Genomic DNA, 26,967 nt, shown 5'->3' with positions numbered 1-26,967 from the left:
ATAGCAAATTATAACAAAATACTTTCGATACATAATTGAACTTAAGATAATGTTTTTGGGGCCAATATATGATTGGATGCCCATACAATTTATGGGCCACATTGTATAGAATAGCCCTGCCCAATTTATGGGCCACATTGTATAGAATAGCCCTGCCGAATTTTGATACCCAATCCGCCCCTGTGTGCATCGTTCACATTTTGGCTTCAGTATGTTTGCCAGTTGTAGCTGACACCAAAGACTTAGGCTGTTATGGCTGTGTATGAAATAAGGGCTCTTTAAACACAGTCCAGAGATCGCAAATTCGTCTTTTGTTTATGATTAAGTTTGTTGCTAATCCCTCTCAAGTTTCTTTCATTGTACATAGAACATATGAGAGAATGCAGCTTTGATTTTCTCTTGTAAAATTGTATGATTGTGTGTCAATGTGAAATCAATAAACGTATTGCAATGATCTACATTTGTATGTGCTTTCTCCTACGGTATCATATTCACAGTATTACTTTTGTTTTTTAAATACATGCTTACTGATTAGAACTTGATCGGATTTTATGTGGTCTTCTAGCTCAAACATACTTATACTTATACATTTTTTAATGAGATGTCTTGAAGATTGTAATTTAACCTATTCATATAAATCTGGATAACATACACACTGGAGTCTCTCATTAGCTGAATTAGATTATCTTTAAGCATAACAATAACATTGTCTCCACCACAGCGGCAGTGGCTAAACCTGTTCCAAAAAGCATAGGTAATTTCCCACTCTATGCCACGTTATTAAAACTACAGTCAACACATCCACCGCACGACACCAGAAAGTCTGCATCGCACCCACCCAGCCACCCAACTCCACCATCAATGTCCGCTACTCGCTCACGCGCGCAACACCCCTCTCCCCAGCCTCCTTTCCAACATCTCTCCTCACATCCGAGGCGACCCTCGTTGTGATCGTCACTTCAGGGCAACAAAAAAAAATCATCTCTCTCTCTCTCTCTTTCTTTTATACTTTCTTTTCTGTCCGTCTCTCGTTTATCCCTCTTGGAGTACTAAATACTAGTACTTAGCCTTCTCTTGTTTCAAACACTGGGAAGGCCTTAGCTTCTAACAGCCCGACATGTGTTGGTAAGAAGGTATTCACACACTCTTTTTCAACAAGGTTTAAATCATAGCAGTTGTTATGATTGCCTAACCCAATGATATCACCATATGTTACACAACGAGAAAGATTAAATCTAAAAAGATATGAGCCTGGAGGCATCCATGATGAAGTCTTGTATTTTTTCCCCCCACATGCTTGGAATAGTTATTGATACTATGTGACGTATTTTCTAGTTGGATTTAACATCTTGGATTTGATTTTCTCGGCATTCATTGGAAGGAGAAGATAATGAGAAGATATACATTTCATCAAAAGAGAGAGGATTCCTATATTCTAAGGGATAGTAATTGCTGTGCTCACAAAGGCGGAGTAAGTGGAATTGTTTGTTATACACTGAATTATGTCCCTTTACTTTCTGTGTTTAACTCTTTCTCTCCTAATCGACGATACCATCGTTGATTTGACCTCAATAAATTAAAAACATATTTAATTTTATAAACATGTCTTTGTGTTATATAGAAAGGGCATGCATGTTATTTTAACTCTATCCCAAATACAATATTTTCTGATAACAAACAACAACACTATTGAATCTTTATCATAACACGGGAGTGAATTAACAATGTGCAGAATGTAGAATTCCTTCGAAACGTGGAAAAATAATAAAGGAGAGAATGAGTTAATGTGGTTCAGAAAACGTTTAGAATCAAAGCAGCTTCATTAGGTGAGAACAAAAAAATCATCTCTAGAAATGTTATTTGAACAGATGCAAGATAAGATAGACCGACACATACAACAAATTAATCACTCTTCTAACTTCTGCTTCTAACATTTGCAAATGTTAAGTGGTCCACGAATATAATCTTGTTCTATTACAGTCCAAAAAATAAAGTTTTGACCTTATTGATGTATTAGTTCAGATTTAGATTAAAGTCAGTTATTTCTAAAGCTAGATGCTATGATTACTTCAACAAAATTACATTTGAATAGAGCAGGGTCAAGGAGGTGTCTGGGAGAATGTTTCACAACTCAAGTCGAGTTTGATTTCAACCCGCTGGGTAGGTCACCAAGCCGTTAATGCCTCTCAGCCCTACATCCCATTGTCCAATCTTAATAAGCAGAACTTTCAGGTTTGATGTGCCCTCTGCTTATGAGTTCAGATTAGATGTAACACTAGTAAAAGCTTCCATTTGTTTTGTTAACGTCTCTTGTAAATTGATTTGTTTTCTTTGTTGTAATTTCATGTTAGACCAGAACCTCGTATGTCATTTTTCTTTTCGCAAGTGTAATTGAAACGGGGTAAACATTTGTTCTGAAAGTTTTGTTTATCCTTGTGTGTATGAACGTTTAATGTGAACTAAATGGAGGCCTATCAAAGCAACCACCGTTTGCGACATCTCCATCATCCAATATTAATGTTGTTGTGTGTCCAGTGATAATCACGTCAAAGGTGTTATCGATCCCCTCCAGGTGAGTACAGAGCAGCTGGGACACGTGATCACCTGACACACAAATGCGTAACGTCAATCTGTTTGAGACTTAGCGTGCAGACGACTATCACAGACAACTCTGACTTTAGCAAATGTTTCTTTAAAAATAAAATTACTACCTCCTACGAGCATTAAGGTGTTACTCTAGTCAATGTTTCAAGTCTAGAAGACTTAATTTAAGCTTACGAACAAACAAACAAAATAAAAATACTATAAAGAAAAAACAAAAAAACAAAGCTTATTTAAGGGAACAACTCCACACGTACAACTATATATCTCAATAATGCAGAAGTTATTTCCCTTTTTTTCGGTGTCAAACAAAATTATTAATTACTAATTATTAATTAACTAATTGTTTAATTTTCTAAATTGATTCATGTTCTGTTGAGTACAATAAATAAGCCACAAATTTATTCGTGCACAATTACCTCTGAAAAATCTTGACAATTGAGTTTCCATTCATTATTTGGTGTAGAAGTAGTGAATAAAATCTTTAGTGATGTTGTCTTTATATAGCAAAAAAAATTCACCGGAAATAACTTTACCCTGCAACCAAGGACGCCTCGGTGTACAGGACTTATTTAATTGGAAGATATAGGCCTGGTGCGCACAGTTGGCAGTCCTGTATATATAGTTTATGGGGAAAACACACCAGTTTTTTTAATGCTGCAATGTACGTCAAAGTAATTGTTTAAGTGTTTTCTGTTTAATTGTCTTATAAATGCTGGACAGTGTGGAGTGCTAATGAAGTGAAGCATGTAAACTAGTCATCTCGTATGAAACACGTATCATCATCATTGGCCTCCTTCAGTCGTGAAACGACTATGGTTCATCTCGAACACTTTTTCATCTGAGGAGAGACCCTCCCGTCCACATATATTGCATGTCAAGGTGGCTTTCACTTTGGTGGTAGAGGAGCTGGCCATTTTCCGTGTGACACGCTTTTCTTCAAGAATCAAGGTCCATGTTTTCTCGATGTCTATAGCTTTATAGGAATTTGCTATCATTTGGGGGCCTGGGGGCCTTGACCTCTTTGGGGGCCCCTGCACTTGCACAATATTTAATATTAAATGCAAAAAATACACTCACCTGGTGTGCCGGGGGGATTTTCAAATTCTCCCCCCTCCTCCCCTTCCACCCTAGCTACGCCACTGCTGGATGTATAGAGTTACAGTTCTTGTCAACTGCAACGCTATGAAACTACAGCGTAGCTATATTCCAACTAGTGTTATATGATGATGTTACTAAGTTTGGAAATGTCTAGCTGTCAGATCTAGTGTCTCAAGTTTATCTTTGACCTACATCTAGATGACACTGGATCCATGCCACAATATTGATATTGTCTGCGTCCGTAGACTCTTATTTTCCCTTTGTAATAAACAAAATGAATAGGATTTTTTTTCTTTTTAGAAACGTCTAGAACATTGAGTTGTTGACATAGAAACGTCTAGAACATTGAGTTGTTGACATAGAAACGTCTAGAACATTGAGTTGTTGACATAGAAACGTCTAGAACATTGAGTTGTTGACATAGAAATGTCTAGAACATTGAGTTGTTGACATAGAAATGTCTAGAACATTGAGTTGTTGACATAGAAACGTCTAGAACATTGAGTTGTTGACATAGAAATGTCTAGAACATTGAGTTGTTGACATAGAAATGTCTAGAACATTGAGTTGTTGACATAGAAATGTCTAGAACATTGAGTTGTTGACATAGAAACGTCTAGAACATTGAGTTGTTGATATAGAAACGTCTAGAACATTGAGTTGTTGACATAGAAACGTCTAGAACATTGAGTTGTTGACATAGAAACGTCTAGAACATTGAGTTGTTGACATAGAAATGTCTAGAACATTGAGTTGTTGACATAGAAACGTCTAGAACATTGAGTTGTTGACATAGAAACGTCTAGAACATTGAGTTGTTGACATAGAAACGTCTAGAACATTGAGTTGTTGACATAGAAACGTCTAGAACATTGAGTTGTTGACATAGAAACGTCTAGAACATTGAGTTGTTGACATAGAAATGTCTAGAACATTGAGTTGTTGACATAGAAATGTCTAGAACATTGAGTTGTTGACATAGAAATGTCTAGAACATTGAGTTGTTGACATAGAAACGTCTAGAACATTGAGTTGTTGACATAGAAATGTCTAGAACATTGAGTTGTTGACATAGAAACGTCTAGAACATTGAGTTGTTGACATAGAAACGTCTAGAACATTGAGTTGTTGACATAGAAACGTCTAGAACATTGAGTTGTTGACATAGAAACGTCTAGAACATTGAGTTGTTGACATAGAAATGTCTAGAACATTGAGTTGTTGACATAGAAATGTCTAGAACATTGAGTTGTTGACATAGAAACGTCTAGAACATTGAGTTGTTGACATAGAAACGTCTAGAACATTGAGTTGTTGACATAGAAATGTCTAGAACATTGAGTTGTTGACATAGAAATGTCTAGAACATTGAGTTGTTGACATAGAAATGTCTAGAACATTGAGTTGTTGACATAGAAACGTCTAGAACATTGAGTTGTTGACATAGAAACGTCTAGAACATTGAGTTGTTGACATAGAAATGTCTAGAACATTGAGTTGTTGACATAGAAATGTCTAGAACATTGAGTTGTTGACATAGAAATGTCTAGAACATTGAGTTGTTGACATGTCTTCTTCTTCTTACTGAATGTATAGCGCCTCTGTTTCTAATTTTATTTGAATGAATCTCTTTCAAACCGCACATTTATGTGACTCGTTTTGCAACTTCACGTTTTTCCAGAGACACTCCTCGGAGCGAGAACCGAAGTTTCAAAACCAAAGTTTTGAAAGCCTGTCTGTGGCATTTTACGTCTCGAGAGACGATCTTTTCCCTTTGCAACTTCTTGTGTGACTAAAGAGGCCAATCCTTGATACACAGCTGCGATCGCAGGTTAGGCATATATAATCACCAGGCGCCGTTGCATTTTCACCCTTCTTTCTGCTTCTGTTGTGTATGGCATCTACAATCCGTGACTCTTTCTTTATGCTCTCTCTCCATGTGGATCTATCCAGTACCACCTCTTCCCAGCTGCTAGTGTCGATTTTAAAGAGCTTTAGGTCGCGTATACCGTCAAAGTGGGCGACCAGCGGCTCTCCTGCCTTCTATTAGATCGCCATACAGGATGTCCTGTGGAAGTCGACCTACTGGCCAAGCCAGCCAAGGCGTCTGCTGCTGATAACAGAGCGGATGTCATGGCACCCTGCTCTTCCTAGAACTTCCTCATTGGTTATGCAAGCAATCAACAAGAAAACAATTAACTGTTGAGTGCGCTGAAAGCTGGTGACTGTCTTCTGAATTTCTCTCCGTGTTAACTCCCAAAGCATTGGTTGTGTAAGGCAACGTAGGTTTAGATCTTAGGCTGGCAGAACTACGCTGCTCATCCCAAATTGTATCGGTCTGAGACCTAGAGATGAGAATGACATTCAAGTTTAGTTTCACAGACTTAAAGATGAGAATGACATTAAAATTTAGTTTCACAGACTTAGAGATGAGAATGACATTCAAGTTTAGTTTCACAGACTTAGAGATGAGAATGACATTCAAGTTTAGTTTCACAGACTTAGAGATGAGAATGACATTCAAGTTTAGTTTCACAGACTTAGAGATGGGAATGACATTCAAGTTTAGTTTCACAGACTTAGAGATGAGAATGACATTCAAGTTTCACAGACTTAGAGATGAGAATGACATTCAAGTTTCACAGACTTAGAGATGAAAATGACAATAAAAAGTTTCACAGACTTAGAGATGAAAATGACAATAAAAAGTTTCACAGACTTAGAGATGAGAATGACATTCAAGTTTCACAGACTAGAGAAAAAGAAAAAAAAAAGCCTAAGAGAGGAAAGGTAGAAAGAAAAAAGAAAAGTGTCAAATCTGATTGAATCTCGGAGTTCCTGCACTGACTGACCAGTTCTAATGTTAAACTGCTATGGTAAAAGTCTATTCCCTTAAAAAAAATCACATGCGAGAGTGAGCCAAACTATATAACAACCCATGATAACACAACCCATGATAACACTACTCATTTAAACACGAAAGCACAAAAGTTGATCAACACTTAAACACAGAAAAGATAATTAAAATGAATATCAGTTAGCATGTCTTGCTTTTCGTGTCTTTCCATTATTATTTCAGGCAAGAAGTATTGACAGACTCGAAAACGAGCCTTTTTAGGTGAATAGGATTAATTTAACCGCCTTGGAGAAAGTTCTATATTGGGTTAGCCGCCCCCGCATCTCTTCAGAGTTACACAGACCTATAAACCAAACAGCTTGGATCATTTTATTTCAGTCCCTGTGAGGTAACAGCATAGCAATCAAGTCTCTAACAAACATTTTTCATGGCAACTATTACGGAGAAAACTCGTGGGTTAACAATAAAGGGATTCTCCAATTAATAAGACGCTGAAAGGTCGTTATCAATCCTTGGCCTGACCTATGAAATCTCACAAATCCTTAATAAAATATGAAGTCCCTAATTCGTTTCCTGGTGACTCGCAATACGAGACCCACATTCGACAAAAAAAAAAAAATATGTTTCCAGCGTTGTCATGGCAACAGATGGACACGCTAACGGATACTTTGTAGAAATCGTTAGCTTCCGGTACTGTGATCCTTTCTTTTTTTCTTTTCCTATTCCATCAAGGCTTGGCTTGCTGACCTCAGGTCAGGAATCTAGTGAACTAATATTAACAGATACAATTACACCAGGGAAAATATTCGATGGAGTGATATTAACTTGAATTTTGTTGATCAGATTTTTTTTTCCCTAGTCGTCCTTCAAATACTTTACAGCGAAATATTAAACAAATGTGTTTTCAGATTATTTTGTTATCAATTCTGTTTTCTAAAACGTAATTATTTTTTCTTTCCTTTCTTCCTTCCTTCTTTCTTTCTTTCTATCTTTCTTTCGCAATCATCCATTCAAACATTTTTGCTTTCCATAAGGATTCATCTCAATCAGTCATTTTTCTGTCTATCTGTGTCTCTGTCTGAAACATTACCTATATCTGTCTGTCTGTCTGTGTGTGTGTGTGTATGTCTATAATAAAGTTTTGTGTATGTCAAATATGTTTCTATGTCCATACAAGTTAATAAAGTGTTCAACAGTTTAGTTCTAACACTGAATGGATGAGTCTGAATTTTCTAAGCTTGCTAGGTATGCGTTAACTCTTTCTCACCCAATTGAAGGTGCCAAGGTTGATTTGACTCCCATTAAACTAAATTTATTTTTGGATTTATAAACTTTTAATTTGTGTTGTGTAAAAAGAGCATGCTTTCTCCTACAATTCAATACCAAATATAACATTTTCTGATAACAAACAAAAAAGTTATTGAAGTTTAATCATAACAGGATAGTGAAATAGAAATGAGCAAAATGAGTAATGCTATCGAAACGAGGAAAATAATTACGGAGAGACAGAGTTAAAGATGCCTAGTCACTGGACCAAGATCATCATCATCATCATCAAACTCTACTTGAGTGAGGGCTTGAGAGGCTTAAATCCTCTCTTGCAAAAGCCCTGGACAGAAACCCTGCTGTCTTGCGTAGTGCATACATGTCACCATACAGGTCGAGAATTTTTGGTTTCCCAGACCTGTCGAGGCGGAGATTAGCAAGTCTGGGGCAGTCAAACAGAATATGAGGCGCGGTTTCCTCTTCTTCCCCACCGTGAAACGAAATTTGGCCATAGCCGTGAGAAATATCAGCCAACAGGACAGTGGCCTGTCCTGCACTGTGCTATAATAGCTTGCTCAGGCCTGGACAGCCTCCACCACGAGGAAGTGCGGTCATGGCGCCCCTCTCTTCAGGACCAAGACAGATATGAGTCTTCATTAGGATTTAAACCCCCAGCCACAGCATCACGCCAACAACGTATGTAAAAAACAAAATTAAATTAAACCTTTAAGACAAAGGTCTCTTCCAGCATAAGTCTAGTTATAAATTATTTAAGCGCGATCAATGATTCAACTAAAAGAGACTTGAAGGAGAAAGAAAGTCTCTAGTTTTGTTTGTTTTCTTCGCGTAGATCGAACATCTTGATGTGGTAGGAATATATCATTCAATGTGCGCACAATTTCCTCTCCAGGAAGATGGGGGGTGGGCAGTAAAGCGTGGACACTGGACAGGTTGATGGCGTCTGAATGACAGGGTGCTCACGAAGCCATGACGAACGCAATAAGTTGAGTAAGATTAATATTGCGATCAATAGCAGCACTCGATATTTTTGTATACCAAGAAATCCACGTGCAGTAATTGACACCAAATGTTATTGGATATACAGACTTGTACACACGATACATGAGATTAGAGTCTATTCAATATATGTACAGAAGAGAAATTGCACATACAGTCTACATAATGCAAATATTTACAAACTTGGACATACAGTAAGTGACCTCACAGTCTGATCAATCTCATATCGGACAAGAGGCATGGGTCAGTCTCAGATCTTACTCGCGGTATGGACCTTATCTGCTGACCTTTATTGTTTACGCCTCTGTTTATCGTTTATTTCAGCCTACTTAACTTCTGTTGAGACCACTCTATCCAAGGTCATTGACCCAGGCTTGTATGTTTTGTTTCTGAGGCTTCATAAGCCATCTTTGTATACTTTGTAATTGGTTTTTCTGTTCACCTGCTCTGCGCCTGCCTTGAGGCACTTTTCATTACATCAAATGCAGACATCTTAAAACATGCTTTGCCCTGTCTTACCAGTCTAGTAATACATAAGAAAAGTTCTGCTTTTAGTTCTGTTATAAATAATTTATCATATAAATATGAAGTTTGAAATGATCACTGAAAATAATTCACGTTTACTGTTCGAGCTTTCTTCAGCCAATTACTAATCAACAGATACAACATGTGATGGTACAGTCATTAAATACAACATGTGATGGTACAGTCATTAGATACAACATGTGATGGTACAGTCAATAGATACAACATATGATGGTACAGTCAATAGATACAACATGTGATGGTACAGTCATTAAATACAACATGTGATGGTACAGTCAATAGATACAACATGTGATGGTACAGTCAATAGATACAACATGTGATGGTACAGTCATTAGATACATCAAGATGGTACAGTCTACCACAGTCATAGATACAGCATGTGATGGTACAGTCATTAGATACAACAAATGGTACAGTCTTCTACAGTCATAGATACAACATGTTATGGTACAGTCAACAGATACAACATGTGATGTTTCAGTCAATTGGCACAGCGTGTGATGGTACAATAAAATAATATTTATTGTTATTTCTATCTACAAATTCAGTATGTTTGGTGGAACAATCAATATATACATATGATGGTAAAATAAATAAACGAATGATGTGCTGTTACAATCAACATATACATCATGTGATGGTACAATCAACATATACATCATGTGATGGTACAATTAACATATTCATCATGTGATGGTACAATCAACATATACAGCATGTGATGGTACAACGTATACAGTTGACTTAAGCATCTCTCCACATGAAAAACACAAGACCTACAACTGAAACATATTATTGACTTAAAACTAATGTCTTCAATTGTGTCACTTTTCAATTGATACTCTCTAACTGTTCATCTGAAATAATGACTTTATCATGCTTCAGCTTAACCTTTCAAACATTCACAAAGTCTCTATCGCCCTCGTGTTTCTATGAACTGTAGAGTCAGCAGTTTTAGGTCCAATGATGTTTGACTTACACGGTGTTTGTGCGCTTGACTGTCCAGATCATCTCTGTAAGGTCTTGCTCCAATCACCCCATTAATGCTGTCCACCCACAGAGACACAGAGTAGGATAATTTGCATCGTCTATTGATGGATATTTCCAGAAATTTTTTGGCAAGGTCCAGGCTTTTTATTGCCATCTGTTTCTCTTGGGACCTCCTTCTATTTGGGCAACATTCAAACATAGAGTAACGTTAAGGGAGTGCCGCAGGGAAGTGGCGGCTCTTGTTCAAGTACATAAGAAGAAATAAACTTTTTTTTTTTGAAGTCTTTTTGTGTGGAGCGAAAGAATGTCTTAATCACTTGGATGTCTGGATGGTATTTCTCAGATCTGTAGAAAATGGTACAAAAAGTTACATCTTATCCCATACATGGATCTATTGGTACCTTAAGTACAACACCACACTTATATTCCGTATACTGAATTAATTAAAATTAGGACATTTAAGACATTTGGGATTACAGAAAAGTTCAGAAGATAGAGAAAAAAAATCTACGTCTTTGGTCAATATACTGAAAAAAACACACACACAAAACTACATTTTAATTTTCGCTCTAATTTATTGAAATGTATTCCTAAGGAATAGTTACGAGCATAGAGAAGTTACAAACATCATCTGAAATGTAAGTCATTTTGGTTCATCGTTTACATTAGAGTAATTTTGACAGTTCTAATGTTTCGTAGTCTAACCTAAGCCCTGTGGCTGTCTTTATTATATCAATAATGAAATTATAACAAAAAATCATTATAAATTGTGCTTTTACATTTTTGTTTCTTGACTAAGCACAAGGCCTTGCTACAGGCATTTTGTTTCTTGACTTATCACAAGGCCTTGCTTATACATGTCGCCCATGCTGTTTATTTTGTCGTATCTAAAACTGGGCAAAGGATGGATGATGGATACATATATTCTATGAGCAGTCGACAACCTGCAGCTCTTCTTCCTTTCATTAGATCTTACTTGCTTAGACTTAGGTCCTCCCGCGCCGTTCAGCACATTGGGCGGCAAGCTGTCTCCATAAAGATCTGTCACTGGCAATGTCTGAAGCTTCCTCCCATCTGGTGCCCACTGTTCTGAGGTCCTCCATGAAAGTGTGGCGCCAAGTTATATGAGGACGTCTCTGTTTGCGCTTTCCTCGTATTGGCCTCCATGTCATCGCAACTCTTGGTATGCGTAGTTTGTTTTGTCGGAGAACATGTCCCGAAAACCTCATGCGACGCTCTGTGACAACCTCACTAAGTATTCGTCTCCCAGTTCGGCATAGGATTTCTTTATTTGAGACCCGATCTCTGTAACTAACTCCCAAAATCCGTCTCAGCCATTTTTGATGAGCCACATTTAGTATTTTCTCAATGTTGACATTAGATCATCATACAAAATATCTTGGAAGTCGACCGTGCGACATTCTGCCCCAGCCAGCAAGGGCGTCTACTACTGATAAACCCTGCTTGTCACTGAACTTATTCGTTGGTTATTTATCTTGCCACCTTAAGTACCTCTCAAGTACTGAAGTATCTTTCATGATTTTCCTCCTGCCATGAAGACCATGTACAGATTGTTTGTTGTTTGTTCACACTAATAGTCTTATTGATAAGATATAATCGATAATGGAGGATGTATTCTTATGTTTATAATTATGTCTGTGTCTGTACTTGAATTGATTGGAATTTCTGAAAACATACTTATTTGTAGACCAGAAACACATAGAATAGAAACTTTCGGTTTCAGTTTATGATCAGACCCAACGTTAACCTCTCAACCTAACATCTTTCTTTCTCTACTGTTTCTCTATTGTCTCTCTCTATCTTCTCTCTCTCTATCTCTGGTCTCTCTCTCTTGCCTCTCTCTATATTGTCTCCCTATTGTCTCTCTATTGTCTCTCTATTTTCTCTCTCTTGTCTCTCTCTCTCTTCTCTCTCTCTTCTCTCTCTCTTCTCTCTCTCTCTCTTGTCTCTCTCTCTCTCTCTTTCTCATTTATTTCATTAAAAAAATTCCGCGGAGACGTAGGTTATATATACACTTGCTGAATAATCTAACTCCATCCCTAACACCGCCACCTCACGGCTTAATTTTTCTTGAGGTCACAGAACTATGCCTGGGCAGTGGTCAGTCTTCAATAATGTCGATTATCGCGCGTGGTTTATTGGGCACACGGTCTTGATTGAGTCCAACAAGGTGTCCCTCGGACGGCCTTACTGACCTGACGTTGATGAAGAGAGAGAGAGAGAGAGTGTGTGTGTTAGAGAGAGAGAGAGAGAGAGAGAGAGAGAGAGAGAGAGAGAGAGAGAGAGAGAGAGAGAGAGAGAAACAAAGTCAAGGAAACTAGATTTCTGGGTGGAAAAAGATTTACACAAAAAACGAGTACAGTTAAAGAGATGTGTATTTAAAAAAAAGAGGGCGGGGAGGGTGGCGCCATAGAATTAGAGCTGAAAGTGTTGAGTAGACTATCGAGTCTTCTGATTTAGTAATCACCAACTTGGGTGGACAGAGGAAAGAAGACGTTTGAAGGTCAAGAAATCTTTAGAAAACTCTAAACTAATGTAGAACGGTAATAGTTCGTTTTACAATCAGGACTTGTAAAGAGATCTTCTAATTTTGAGAAGTGAAATCATTTACGTAATTTAGCGTGAGCACTATAAGAGTCGGGTTCATTCTAAATTGAATGCTGTATATAATCACAACATGAAAACATCGCTATACATAACATTATTAAACCATTTCCTCTGGAACCATTTAAGCGAAGGCCTAGACTGCGTATAAATAATTCAACTATCAGCCTGCTGTCAGACTGGAGGACGCACATTGACAAAGTAATGACGTGCTGAATATTGGCAAATGAAGTCTACGTTGCCGGAAAATATGACTTGTTTAATTGCCTGACAGAAGCAAAATATACAAAAAGGCTTGTAGAAGGGAAAGAACTGCACATATACAGCCATATATCTCAATACTGTAAAAATGTATTTCCCTTTTCTATATTAAACAAAATTAATTAATCGCCTCTATTAGATATTTGAATATGTCACGTTTTTGATTAATTCGTGTTTTGTTAGGGAAAATAAATAATTGTGCAAAGTTTCAACTTGATCCAAGAACGAAAAGTGGGAGAACTAATGTGTACGCAAACTGTACCAGACAGACAGATCCGCTTTGTAGACAACTCTATATGCGGTCATGTTCTGTTTTTAAAATAATATTTTGATAATGACCATAAGAAAAGGTGCTCAATTATTAATTAAGTCTAGCTTTTTTTTTTAAATTTCAATATTTTCCCCTTCGCCTTCACCTATCCTTAGTCTGTCTGACCATTGAGGCACCACACCATTTGCGTTGGATAGAATCTAGGACCATCGAGGCACCACACCATTTGCGTTGGATAGAATCTAGGACCATCGAGGCACCACACCATTTGCGTTGGATAGAATCTATTTGTCCAGTATTTGATGCCTTTGATGCCTAGTAGGTTCTTTTTTTTGGCGGTGTAATATTTTATTCGCCATTTTTATGTCGAAACTAATCTCAATGGCATTAGAATCTAGATCTAGACCTACGCTACTGTATTGTATTAATAGTTTCAATTTCTGATAAATTGTTTGACATCTATATTCAATGTTTTGCGTGGGATTCTCCATCTTGGACTTGGAGATTTGTACATAGTGTTGTTGTTTACACATTGAACTAAACAGTTTCTCAAGAATATCACTAGAGAAACTACATTTATGAGAATAATGCATACAATATTTAATATCTCTATTCGCGTGGAATATTTTTCTTCTTGTGTTTTTCTTGGAATATATGTTCAACATTAGCTAATGGACATTAGATTTAAGAAGTTCAATTATGCCATGTCCCATCTGTCACACACACCTTCCTCTCTATCTCTTGGATATTATTGAAAACTGTCAGAGCTGGCTTCAGACATTTCTGAAATCGTGACCCACATTTTTATGAATCATTTTTTTTGCAAAATAATTCAGTGGCTAGTCTCTATTGATTTCAACCAATCAGTGGCAAGATAGTCTCTAATGAATTTAACACACTCCCTCAAGCACACAGACATACCGATACAGTCATTATGTGTTATGTGTTAAGTACTTTAAGACAAAAATCTTTAGTCTCTTAGTTCTCATGTATTTGCGTATTGTGTAGTTGTGTATCATGTAAGCTATGTATTATACACTTGTATAACATGTATTTGTGTATCATGTAATAATAATAAGGATTGTCTTCGAGTCCGAAGACTAGTGAGAAATGCAGTATTTCCCGTGTCTGCACAGCCCCAGCTGTGACCTACATATTTTGCCACATCCAGAGCAAGCATAACCATTGTCCGCAGGTGGTCTAGTAATTGTGTATCACGTATTTGTGTATCATGTATATGTGTATCATGTATATGTGTATCATGTATATGTGTATCACGTATTTGTGTATCATGTATATGTGTATCACGTATTTGTGTATCATGTATATGTGTATCGTTTTCTTTTGTATCATGTATTTGTGTTACAATTTCTTATCTATCATATTACTAGTTATACACCTTGCACATGCTTTTCATAATTTGTGTATCATGTGTATCAAGTACTTCTGTATCATGTGTATCAAGTACTCCTGTATTATGTGTATCAAGTACTTCTGTATCATGTGTATCAAGTACTTCTGTATCATGTGTATCAAGTACTTCTGTATTATGTAGACTTACGTATGTAACTCGCTATTAACAAGAACACTTTGAACGTAGTATTAATCACAGGCATTAAATATCACCCACATCTGTCAGTTCCAATCAGTCCTGTCCTCTCGCTTTCTACTGCCTACAAGGACATGCAGTGCATTAACCAGCACTTCTTAGCACCTGCATCAACATGCGCACCATTTCCCCTCCTCTCCCCCATGGCAACTCCGCCTTTCGTTTCCGTAATGTACTTGAGCTGAGCGCAATCAAAATAAACGTACGAAGTGGAAGGCGTGGAAGAATGCCTGGAAAATGTGGGGCAAGGTTTCAGTGTGTTCTGTCTTTGTAAATGTCCATTAATTGTATGCAGTTGGTGAAATAAACATAACAGGAGTTGATCCGTGTGCAGCAGGTTTAGATACGGATCTAGCTTGAGACGAGCCCAGTGGAGACTTAGATGTTATTTCTTGAAACAAACTGTTATAGCCAGGCACCTTTAGAAACAATCTCGTCATATCATGCACATTTAGAAACAAATACTTATTATCATGCACATGCAGAAGTAAACCTTTTTAAAATTTTGTGCTGGTATAAACCGATATAAGATGCAAATGACAAACATGTTAACTATCAATATCATTTGATTTCATATCTTGGTTAGCTTTAGTTTCAATAGTTCTATTCTTAACTAATCTAACAACATTGATCCTTTTCTAAAAGTATTTTAGGAGTGGCTTTATCTGTATGGTTTCTATTTTAGAATAGAGTAACTACAATTCTATAGTATTCTCATTTTGAAAAGGTTTTATTATATTGTTTCTAACCTGAAATACTATATTTGTCTTGCGTCTTCTCTAGTATGGCTTGGGCTTAAGGTTAAATTGACGTCTTAAAATTTTGACTTTTACAGTTTAAAATCTACTAAAATCTGGAATGGCATTGCTTGTATTTTTCTGAATGACTTTTGAAGTCTCCATTTCTGAGAATGGATTTAATCTCATTTGTTTTAGTTTTGAGAAATTCTAATTTGATTCTTCTCTATTTTAGAAGGAGAAAGTATGTTTTCTTGTATGTTATTATTAATGATTGTTAGTAATTATGTTTGACCGTAATTATATTATGTTTGTATGTAATTGTGGATGTTTTTATATACTTATGTATGAATATCATTGTATGAAACTTTGAATGATTGTAATTAAACAATATTAAAATAATTTTTGTCCCAAAATCACTATTGCATATAAATAATACCTCTGCCATATTTATGAAATGTTTATTTTCTTTGTTTGCTGTATGTTGCGAGGCTCCGTGCATAATATGTTTCTGAGTAAAGAAAAAAACTTCTTCGATTTTCTATTTTCTTGGCTGATGCTTCGTACTTCCCTTCCAGGTGTCTGCTAGGTGTAGCTATAAGAAGTGATTCGTTGATAAATATTCTTTGTTATTTTCAATTGTCAAACATGTTTTATAAAAAAAAAAAAGATTTTGGGCTTTCCGTTTGCTTGCCTCAACGGCATCCTCATTTAAATTGGTGGAATGAAAGGAATCTTAAGGAGGTTCACAAAGCCCCTGAGTTCAAAGCGTTCTTGACATACATTGGAGAAAGTCGTTGTGCTGACCACATGACTCGCTCGTGAACTTATAAAAAAACAAATGAACTTGACATCCTTCCACCCAAAGATCGAATGACTGAAAGAGATTTCCTTTGTTAAAGAAGGACACGTTAAATCATTTTATATTTACACACTATTTTCTCTTGGAAAAGAAAGTTATTGATTGGAAACATTGCATTTTTGAAATGTCTTGGCTAGAAAGTGTAGTTCTTGATATGTCTTGGCTAGAAAGTGTAGTTCTTGATATGTCTTGGCTAGAAAGTGTAGCTCTTGCTATGTCTTGGATAGAAAGTGTAGCTCTTGCTATGTCTTGGATAGAAAGTGTAGCTCTTGATATGTCTTGGATAGAAAGTGTAGTTCTTGATATGTCTTGGCTAGAAAGTGTAGCTCTTGCTATGTCTTGGCTAGAAAGTGTAGCTCTTGCTATGTCTTGGATAGAAAGTGTAGCTCTTGATAAGTCTTGGATAGAAAGTGTAGTTCTTGATATGTCTTGGCTAGAAAGTGTAGCTCTTGCTATGTCTTGGATAGAAAGTGTAGCTCTTGCTATGTCTTGGATAGAAAGTGTAGCTATTGATATGTCTTGGATAGAAAGTGTAGCTCTTGATATGTCTTGGCTAGAAAGTGTAGTTCTTGATATGTCTTGGCTAGAAAGTGTAGCTCTTGATATGTCTTGGCTAGAAAGTGTAGTTCTTGATATGTCTTGGATAGAAAGTGTAGTTCTTGATATGTCTTGGCTAGAAAGTGTAGTTCTTGATATGTGTTGGCTAGAAAGTGTAGCTCTTGATATGTCTTGGCTAGAAAGTGTAGTTCTTGATATGTCTTGGCTAGAAAGTGTAGCTCTTGATATGTCTTGGCTAGAAAGTGTAGTTCTTGATATGTCTTGGCTAGAAAGTGTAGCTCTTGATATGTCTTGGCTAGAAAGTGTAGTTCTTGATATGTCTTGGATAGAAAGTGTAGCTCTTGATATGTCTTGGGTAGAAAGTGTAGTTCTTGATATGTCTTGGATAGAAAGTGTAGCTCTTGATATGTCTTGGCTAGAAAGTGTAGTTCTTGATATGTCTTGGCTAGAAAGTGTAGTTCTTGATATGTCTTGGCTAGAAAGTGTAGTTCTTGATACGTCTTGGCTAGAAAGTGTAGTTCTTGATATGTCTTGGCTAGAAAGTGTAGCTCTTGATATGTCTTGGCTAGAAAGTGTAGTTCTTGATATGTCTTGGCTAGAAAGTGTAGCTCTTGATATGTCTTGGCTAGAAAGTGTAGTTCTTGATATGTCTTGGCTAGAAAGTGTAGTTCTTGATATGTCTTGGCTAGAAAGTGTAGCTCTTGATATGTCTTGGCTAGAAAGTGTAGTTCTTGATATGTCTTGGCTAGAAAGTGTAGCTCTTGATATGTCTTGGCTAGAAAGTGTAGTTCTTGATATGTCTTGGCTAGAAAGTGTAGCTCTTGATATGTCTTGGCTAGAAAGTGTAGCTCTTGATATGTCTTGGCTAGAAAGTGTAGTTCTTGATATGTCTTGGCTAGAAAGTGTAGCTCTTGATATGTCTTGGCTAGAAAGTGTAGTTCTTGATATGTCTTGGCTAGAAAGTGTAGTTCTTGATATGTCTTGGCTAGAAAGTGTAGCTCTTGATATGTCTTGGCTAGAAAGTGTAGTTCTTGATATGTCTTGGCTAGAAAGTGTAGCTCTTGATATGTCTTGGCTAGAAAGTGTAGTTCTTGATATGTCTTGGCTAGAAAGTGTAGCTCTTGATATGTCTTGGCTAGAAAGTGTAGCTCTTGATATGTCTTGGCTAGAAAGTGTAGTTCTTGATATGTCTTGGCTAGAAAGTGTAGCTCTTGATATGTCTTGGCTAGAAAGTGTAGTTCTTGATATGCGCCTCTGAACTCTAATGGGTACCTGAGATTAGTTGGGGAAAAGTAAAGGCGTTTGGTCACATGACACCCTCGTAAATCGTGGGCCAAACTCTGAAAGGGAACTTTACTTTTCTACATAATACGTAGGCCTATATAATACGTTGTTTTTTGTTTTTTATTTACTTAATTCCTTTAGCTAACTATATAATCATTTATTAATTAAAAAAATATCTATATTTGTATTTGACCAATGCAATTGACATTTCAAATGCACAGTGTTTATGTTTTGACTTGTTCCATCTGTTGTCAATTAACGTTTCAATAGCATGGGTATCTATTTATGCAAAATTTTTGTTTATATTAATTTAATATAAATAACTCAAGACGTTTTCATTATGGAAATGTCAATGCAATTATTCGGATATTATGTACAGAATTTGAATTAAAAAAACTGAATCGTAAGGAAATATGTTTAACCTTACTAATCAGGTCTTAGAGACATGACACATGATACTAAGGACCGTAAATGTAGATATCAAAAAGTAAACTGCACCAAATCTCAAGTAATTCCTATCAACATCGCTAATATAGATTGGAAACTTTCAAACGCAAATAGGCCTATAGTTAATCAATTAGTGCTCTTTTCTTCCTAGAAAGGTTCGCTGAAGATTTCCTTGATTTTCAATCCGTCTAGCATTTTTTTTGCATTTATAAAGTAAAAGAAAAAAAGATTTTTTTTTTGTGGTGAGGGCAAGAAAACCTGTAGAGTAAATAGAACATTTGTTACAAAAAAATAGTGTAATCATTTCATTATGTTGATACAGTTTAAGATCGTCAATAAAATTTCTATAAATTATAAAAAAAAAGTTCAAAATAATTTTTAGATTATGTACTTTCATACACACATTATAAGCAGAAAACAATCAATGCAGTGTCACATGTGCACTCTTTCTAGTTTCAATGTCTTTCTACGTCTCCTTCTCCTCTGTCCTCTCCATCCTTTACAGTCATCACTCTCTTTCATTCGGAGGATTTTTTCTCTCGCTCCCTTCCAGGTCTTTTCACTGTCCATTCAAGGAAGAGGAAATAACTCCTACTTGAGTTCTTCTAACCAGCTTGTCCCCCGGGGGTCACTGTAACCCTGGGCCCAGTGATCAACCAATGGTACGTAATTTGTGTCAAACACAGTTACTGCCACACTCCCAAACACAGTTACTGCCACACTCCCAAACACAGTTACTGCCACACTCCCAAACACAGTTACTGCCACACTCCCAAACACAGTTACTGCCACACTCCCAAACACAGTTACTGACACACTCCCAAACACAGTTACTGACACACTCCCAAACACAGTTACTGACACACTCCAAAACACAGTTACTGCCACACTCCGACACACAGTTACTGCCACACTCCAAAACACAGTTACTGCCACACTCCCAAACACAGTTACTGCCACACTCCGACACACATTTACTGCCACATTCCCAAACACAGTTACTGACACACTCCCAAACACAGTTACTGACACACTCCCAAACACAGTTACTGACACACTCCGACAATTTCTTGTTTTTTTTTCAGTCTTCATTTTCCGGACTTTCTGTCTTCATCAGCCAAACTTTCTCTGTCTTCATCAGCCAACTTATTTAAGCATGTCGAGACTTTAAATTTCATTTCTCATGAATGTAATCATCTCATACACATACAAGATTTGTGTTTTAGTTTGTTTCGTGAATTCAGAAAATACAATTTTAAAAAATATTTTTTTTTGCTTAGTTCTCTTTTGAGTTTTATTAATAAATGTATAACCACTTACAAAAAAAAAACAAAAACATTTGAAGATGATCAATTTAAAAAATGCATAAATATTATAATTTGCGAAGCAAGGGGTCTACCGAATACTGGAAAATATGGCAAAGGTTAACAAGACCAAAATATTTGGGAACCACTGGTCTAGTTCGACTAGGTCATATTGACCTGACCTCATGCACCACTAGGGAATAGATCTAGAGGTGGACAGGAGAGACAGGTCAAGACAAGACAGTTTGACAAGTGAAGTTAAATCAATTTTTTAAAGAGATGTTAGGCTAAGAAAAATAAAAAAAAACAGAGGAAGAAAAAGATGATGATGATGAGAGAGAGAGAGAGAGAGAGAGAGAGGATAAAGGGCGTTTGAGAAAGAACGATATGTTGGTTAGAAAGAAAGAAAAAGGTTGGTAAAAGTGAGAAAGTAAACAAATACATTACATAAAATACTAAAAATTATTTTTATTGTTACTTTGTCATTTTCTACAAAAGTGTTACTCAAACTGTGGTCTGTGGACCATACAATTTTTATCTTTCTGCGGACCCTAAGGGATCCCCGATACAACCAAAAGGGGTCCGCAGAAAGATGAAAATTTTATACAAATAAAATAACTTCTTCGCTAAAATCCAATTTATCAGATCAGATAATTCAAATAATACTCAACTTGCCGCTCACTACTGCTAGATGTGTCTATCAAGTACTCTTCCATGACGACCTAAACCAAAGATTTAAAGATATTCTTCACTGGGATACTCCCGATTGGGTATTGAATCCTTTTGCGCGTGGACAAGCTCAATTTCCAATCACAGTTGAATGCATACAAATTCAGAAATAGCTTCTTGAAGTATCCACAAACGATGAACTTAAACCACTGTTAAAAGAAGGATACCCCCCCCCCCACATTGTGGTTACAGAACAAATAGTCCACATTTAAATCTGCAGTATGGAAAAGGGGGGGGGGTCATTGTCAAGAAATTGTTGACTGCTGTCACGTCCTTTACTGTTGGGGGGGGGGGTCAAGAAATTGTTGACTGCTGTCACGTCCTTTACTTTTTTTTCCCCGTAACCAACCTCGTCACAAATAAAAACAAAAATAACTCGAAATTATTGCTGGTTGAAGCAGGCATAAATACAGTCATAACATTTCATCAACCTCATCCAAGTCATTGTACATTAGTTAATTACATATAATGCATTAATTTAGCTTTTTTTTTAAACTTAGGGGACCATAGGCACGATTTGACTATGTAAAAGGGTTCCCAGGTCAAAAAAGTTTAAGAACCTGTTCTACATTGACTTATTTGACCTACTTTTAGCCTATTTATAGTATCATCCTAAGGTGTTTGTTTTTTTTACTGTTTATTTTTTTTTGTTTTCCTTATCTAAATATCCCTTTTCCCCCATCTTTGTAAGGGAGATAACAGCAACACAGAACTTCAATTCCCGTACAAGAATCTCATCGGCATTGAATCACGTACGTTTGATTGTCTATCTTCAAAACATTGGACAATGGCACAGGTCATTAAACACTCGCAAGTACGGCTTAGCGTTTTGTTTTTTTTTACATTTTTATACTTCAAAGATGGTCAATGATATCAGCGGGACAGAGAGCTGATCTGACAATTTGCTTGGTAGCTTTAAGTATCCCAACTAGAAGATTAAATATACATACCATCATGCATATATCACAATAGACTTTGTTTACCAAACAAAAAAAAAAACTGGTGACAGACTAAAACTTAAGGATTTTATCGTAGACTATTAAAAATACCTTCGATCAGATAATAATGGTAGAGTATTCTAAGAGTATGTAGTTCAACTCGTGGAAAAGAAAAAATTGTTCAAAATGACAATAATTTAAGTTTGTTAGCCTAATGGAAGGTACGTGGTAATTTTTAAAAACGTTGTTGAACCGGGTATTATGTGCAATCTATAGTTATGTCATTTTACTACATTTTTTCCCCTCTTTCCCAATCACAGTGAATTCTAACATCATCCTGTATTGAAAAATAGACTTCGGTACTCAGCGATTAGGTGCCGGTACTCAGTGATGGATTGCCAAACTTTTAACTACTAATAAATTAATAATAAACGTTAAAAAAACAAGAAAATTTTTTCCCACATTTAAAAAGGTGTGCCGGTGCGTACCGCCACAAAAACAAGTACTTTATATATCTCTATCTCTATCTATCTATCTATCTATCTATCTATCTATCTATCTATCTATCTATCTATCTATCTATCTATCTATCTATCTATCTATCTCTCTCTCTCTCTCTCTCTCTCTCTCTCTCTCTCTCTCTCTCTCTCTATCTATCTATATCTATCTATCTATATATATATATATATCTCCAACAGAGAGAGAGAGAGATAGGGAGAAATAGAAAGAGAAAGAAAAGAAAGATAGATAGATGGATAGATAGATAGATAGTTAAATAGATAAAAACATTGATAAATTCACATCGTGACACTTCAAAGCATCGTGATCATTTTTTCTAATTATTAATCAGGATCAAGTATTAATTATGACTTGGGATCCTTTTTCTCTTCCCATGTTTGCTTGAACGTCTCAGAATCTCTGTCAGTCTTGGTGATTCGGCCTCTTAGAATCTCTGTCAGTGCTGGTGATTCGGCCTCTCAGAATCTCTGTCAGTCTTGGTGATTCGGCCTCTCAGAATCTCTGTCAGTCTTGGTGATTCGGCCTCTCAGAATCTCTGTCAGTCTTGGTGATTCGGCCTCTTAGAATCTCTGTCAGTCTTGGTGATTCGGCCTCTTAGAATCTCTGTCAGTCTTGGTGATTCGGCCTCTTAGAATCTCTGTCAGTGCTGGTGATTCGGCCTCTTAGAATCTCTGTCAGTGCTGGTGATTCGGCCTCTTAGAATCTCTGTCAGTGCTGGTGATTCGGCCTCTTAGAATCTCTGTCAGTGCTGGTGATTCGGCCTCTTAGAATCTCTGTCAGTCTTGGTGATTCGGCCTCTCAGAATCTCTGTCAGTCTTGGTGATTCGGCCTCTTAGAATCTCTGTCAGTCTTGGTGATTCGGCCTCTTAGAATCTCTGTCAGTCTTGGTGATTCGGCCTCTTAGAATCTCTGTCAGTGCTGGTGATTCGGCCTCTTAGAATCTCTGTCAGTGCTGGTGATTCGGCCTCTTAGAATCTCTGTCAGTGCTGGTGATTCGGCCTCTTAGAATCTCTGTCAGTGCTGGTGATTCGGCCTCTTAGAATCTCTGTCAGTCTTGGTGATTCGGCCTCTTAGAATCTCTGTCAGTGCTGGTGATTCGGCCTCTTAGAATCTCTGTCAGTGCTGGTGATTCGGCCTCTTAGAATCTCTGTGAGCGCTGGTGATTCGGCCTCTCAGAATCTCTGTCAGAGCTGGTGATTCGGCCTCTCAGAATCTCTGTTAGTGCTGGTGATTCGGCCTCTTAGAATCTCTGTCAGTGCTGGTGATTCGGCCTCTCAGAATCTCTGTTAGTGCTGGTGATTCGGCCTCTCAGAATCTCTGTCAGTGCTGGTGATTCGGCCTCTTAGAATCTCTGTCAGTGCTGGTGATTCGGCCTCTCAGAATCTCTGTCAGTCTTGGTGATTCGGCCTCTTAGAATCTCTGTCAGTGCTGGTGATTCGGCCTCTCAGAATCTCTGTCAGTCTTGGTGATTCGGCCTCTTAGAATCTCTGTCAGTGCTGGTGATTAGGCCTCTTAGAATCTCTGTCAGTGCTGGTGATTCGGCCTCTCAGAATCTCTGTCTGTGCTGGTGATTCGGCCTCTTAGAATCTCTGTCAGTGCTGGTGATTCGGCCTCTTAGAATCTCTGTCAGTGCTGGTGATTCGGCCTCTTAGAATCTCTGTCAGTGCTGGTGATTCGGCCTCTTAGAATCTCTGTCAGTGCTGGTGATTCGGCCTCTCAGAATCTCTGTCAGTGCTGGTGATTCGGCCTCTCAGAATCTCTGTCAGTGCTGGTGATTCGGCCTCTTAGAATCTCTGTCAGTGCTGGTGATTCGGCCTCTTAGAATCTCTGTCAGTGCTGGTGATTCGGCCTCTCAGAATCTCTGTCAGTGCTGGTGATTCGGCCTCTTAGAATCTCTGTCAGTGCTGGTGATTCGGCCTCTTAGAATCTCTGTCAGTGCTGGTGATTCGGCCTCTCAGAATCTCTGTCAGTGCTGGTGATTCGGCCTCTTAGAATCTCTGTCAGTGCTGGTGAATCGGCCTCTCAGAATCTCTGTCAGTGCTGGTGATTCGGCCTCTTAGAATCTCTGTCAGTGCTGGTGATTCGGCCTCTTAGAATCTCTGTCAGTGCTGGTGATTCGGCCTCTTAGAATCTCTGTCAGTGCTGGTGATTCGGCCTCTTAGAATCTCTGCCAGTGCTGGTGATTCGGCCTCTCAGAATCTCTGTCAGTCTTGGTGATTCGGCCTCTTAGAATCTCTGTCAGTGCTGGTGATTAGGCCTCTTAGAATCTCTGTCAGTGCTGGTGATTCGGCCTCTTAGAATCTCTGTCAGTGCTGGTGATTCGGCCTCTCAGAATCTCTGTCAGTGCTGGTGATTCGGCCTCTCAGAATCTCTGTTAGTGCTGGTGATTCGGCCTCTCAGAATCTCTGTCAGTGCTGGTGATTAGGCCTCTTAGAATCTCTGTCAGTGCTGGTGATTCGGCCTCTCAGAATCTCTGTCTGTGCTGGTGATTCGGCCTCTTAGAATCTCTGTCAGTGCTGGTGATTCGGCCTCTTAGAATCTCTGTCAGTGCTGGTGATTCGGCCTCTTAGAATCTCTGTCAGTGCTGGTGATTCGGCCTCTTAGAATCTCTGTCAGTGCTGGTGATTCGGCCTCTCAGAATCTCTGTCAGTGCTGGTGATTCGGCCTCTCAGAATCTCTGTCAGTGCTGGTGATTCGGCCTCTTAGAATCTCTGTCAGTGCTGGTGATTCGGCCTCTTAGAATCTCTGTCAGTGCTGGTGATTCGGCCTCTTAGAATCTCTGTCAGTGCTGGTGATTCGGCCTCTTAGAATCTCTGTCAGTGCTGGTGATTCGGCCTCTTAGAATCTCTGTCAGTGCTGGTGATTCGGCCTCTCAGAATCTCTGTCAGTGCTGGTGATTCGGCCTCTTAGAATCTCTGTCAGTGCTGGTGATTCGGCCTCTCAGAATCTCTGTCAGTGCTGGTGATTCGGCCTCTTAGAATCTCTGTCAGTGCTGGTGATTCGGCCTCTTAGAATCTCTGTCAGTGCTGGTGATTCGGCCTCTTAGAATCTCTGTCAGTGCTGGTGATTCGGCCTCTCAGAATCTCTGTCAGTCTTGGTGATTCGGCCTCTTAGAATCTCTGTCAGTGCTGGTGATTAGGCCTCTTAGAATCTCTGTCAGTGCTGGTGATTCGGCCTCTCAGAATCTCTGTCAGTGCTGGTGATTAGGCCTCTTAGAATCTCTGTCAGTGCTGGTGATTCGGCCTCTCAGAATCTCTGTCTGTGCTGGTGATTCGGCCTCTTAGAATCTCTGTCAGTGCTGGTGATTCGGCCTCTTAGAATCTCTGTCAGTGCTGGTGATTCGGCCTCTTAGAATCTCTGTCAGTGCTGGTGATTCGGCCTCTTAGAATCTCTGTCAGTGCTGGTGATTCGGCCTCTCAGAATCTCTGTCAGTGCTGGTGATTCGGCCTCTCAGAATCTCTGTCAGTGCTGGTGATTCGGCCTCTTAGAATCTCTGTCAGTGCTGGTGATTCGGCCTCTTAGAATCTCTGTCAGTGCTGGTGATTCGGCCTCTTAGAATCTCTGTCAGTGCTGGTGATTCGGCCTCTTAGAATCTCTGTCAGTGCTGGTGATTCGGCCTCTTAGAATCTCTGTCAGTGCTGGTGATTCGGCCTCTCAGAATCTCTGTCAGTGCTGGTGATTCGGCCTCTTAGAATCTCTGTCAGTGCTGGTGATTCGGCCTCTCAGAATCTCTGTCAGTGCTGGTGATTCGGCCTCTTAGAATCTCTGTCAGTGCTGGTGATTCGGCCTCTTAGAATCTCTGTCAGTGCTGGTGATTCGGCCTCTTAGAATCTCTGTCAGTGCTGGTGATTCGGCCTCTTAGAATCTCTGTCAGTGCTGGTGATTCGGCCTCTTAGAATCTCTGTCAGTGCTGGTGATTCGGCCTCTCAGAATCTCTGTCAGTCTTGGTGATTCGGCCTCTTAGAATCTCTGTCAGTGCTGGTGATTAGGCCTCTTAGAATCTCTGTCAGTGCTGGTGATTCGGCCTCTTAGAATCTCTGTCAGTGCTGGTGATTCGGCCTCTCAGAATCTCTGTCAGTGCTGGTGATTCGGCCTCTCAGAATCTCTGTTAGTGCTGGTGATTCGGCCTCTCAGAATCTCTGTCAGTGCTGGTGATTCGGCCTCTTAGAATCTCTGTCAGTGCTGGTGATTCGGCCTCTCAGAATCTCTGTCAGTGCTGGTGATTCGGCCTCTCAGAATCTCTGTCAGTGCTGGTGATTCGGCCTCTCAGAATCTCTGTCAGTCTTGGTGATTCGGCCTGTTAGAATCAGTAAGTTGTGTGACAGGCTTACTGTCATTGACATCCTCGAGAATCACTGGTTGGTCTGAGGGGGGAGGATCGAGAGCCTAACCCCTCTCCACCAACACTTTAACTAACATAAAAATCATATTTTCCACTATAG

At 38.5% G+C, this 26,967-nt stretch overlaps 1 protein-coding gene across 3 annotated transcripts in view; it reads left to right on the top strand.

Moving 5' to 3' along the window:
• The first annotated feature begins 931 nt into the window (after positions 1 to 931).
• Positions 932 to 26,967, top strand: part of LOC106059239 (potassium voltage-gated channel protein Shab-like) — a 316,180-nt gene continuing 290,144 nt past the window's right edge. For all 3 annotated transcript variants that reach the window (XM_056031358.1, XM_056031359.1, XM_056031357.1), the window contains exon 1: positions 932 to 1,471. The gene's annotated coding sequence lies outside the window, so the exon portion shown is untranslated. The remainder of the gene's footprint in view (positions 1,472 to 26,967) is intronic.

Source organism: Biomphalaria glabrata, chromosome 5 (assembly GCF_947242115.1).
Source record: "Biomphalaria glabrata chromosome 5, xgBioGlab47.1, whole genome shotgun sequence".
In the NCBI taxonomy this organism is placed as follows: Eukaryota; Metazoa; Mollusca; class Gastropoda; family Planorbidae; genus Biomphalaria; species Biomphalaria glabrata.
This window is presented reverse-complemented; position numbering and strand designations above follow the sequence as displayed.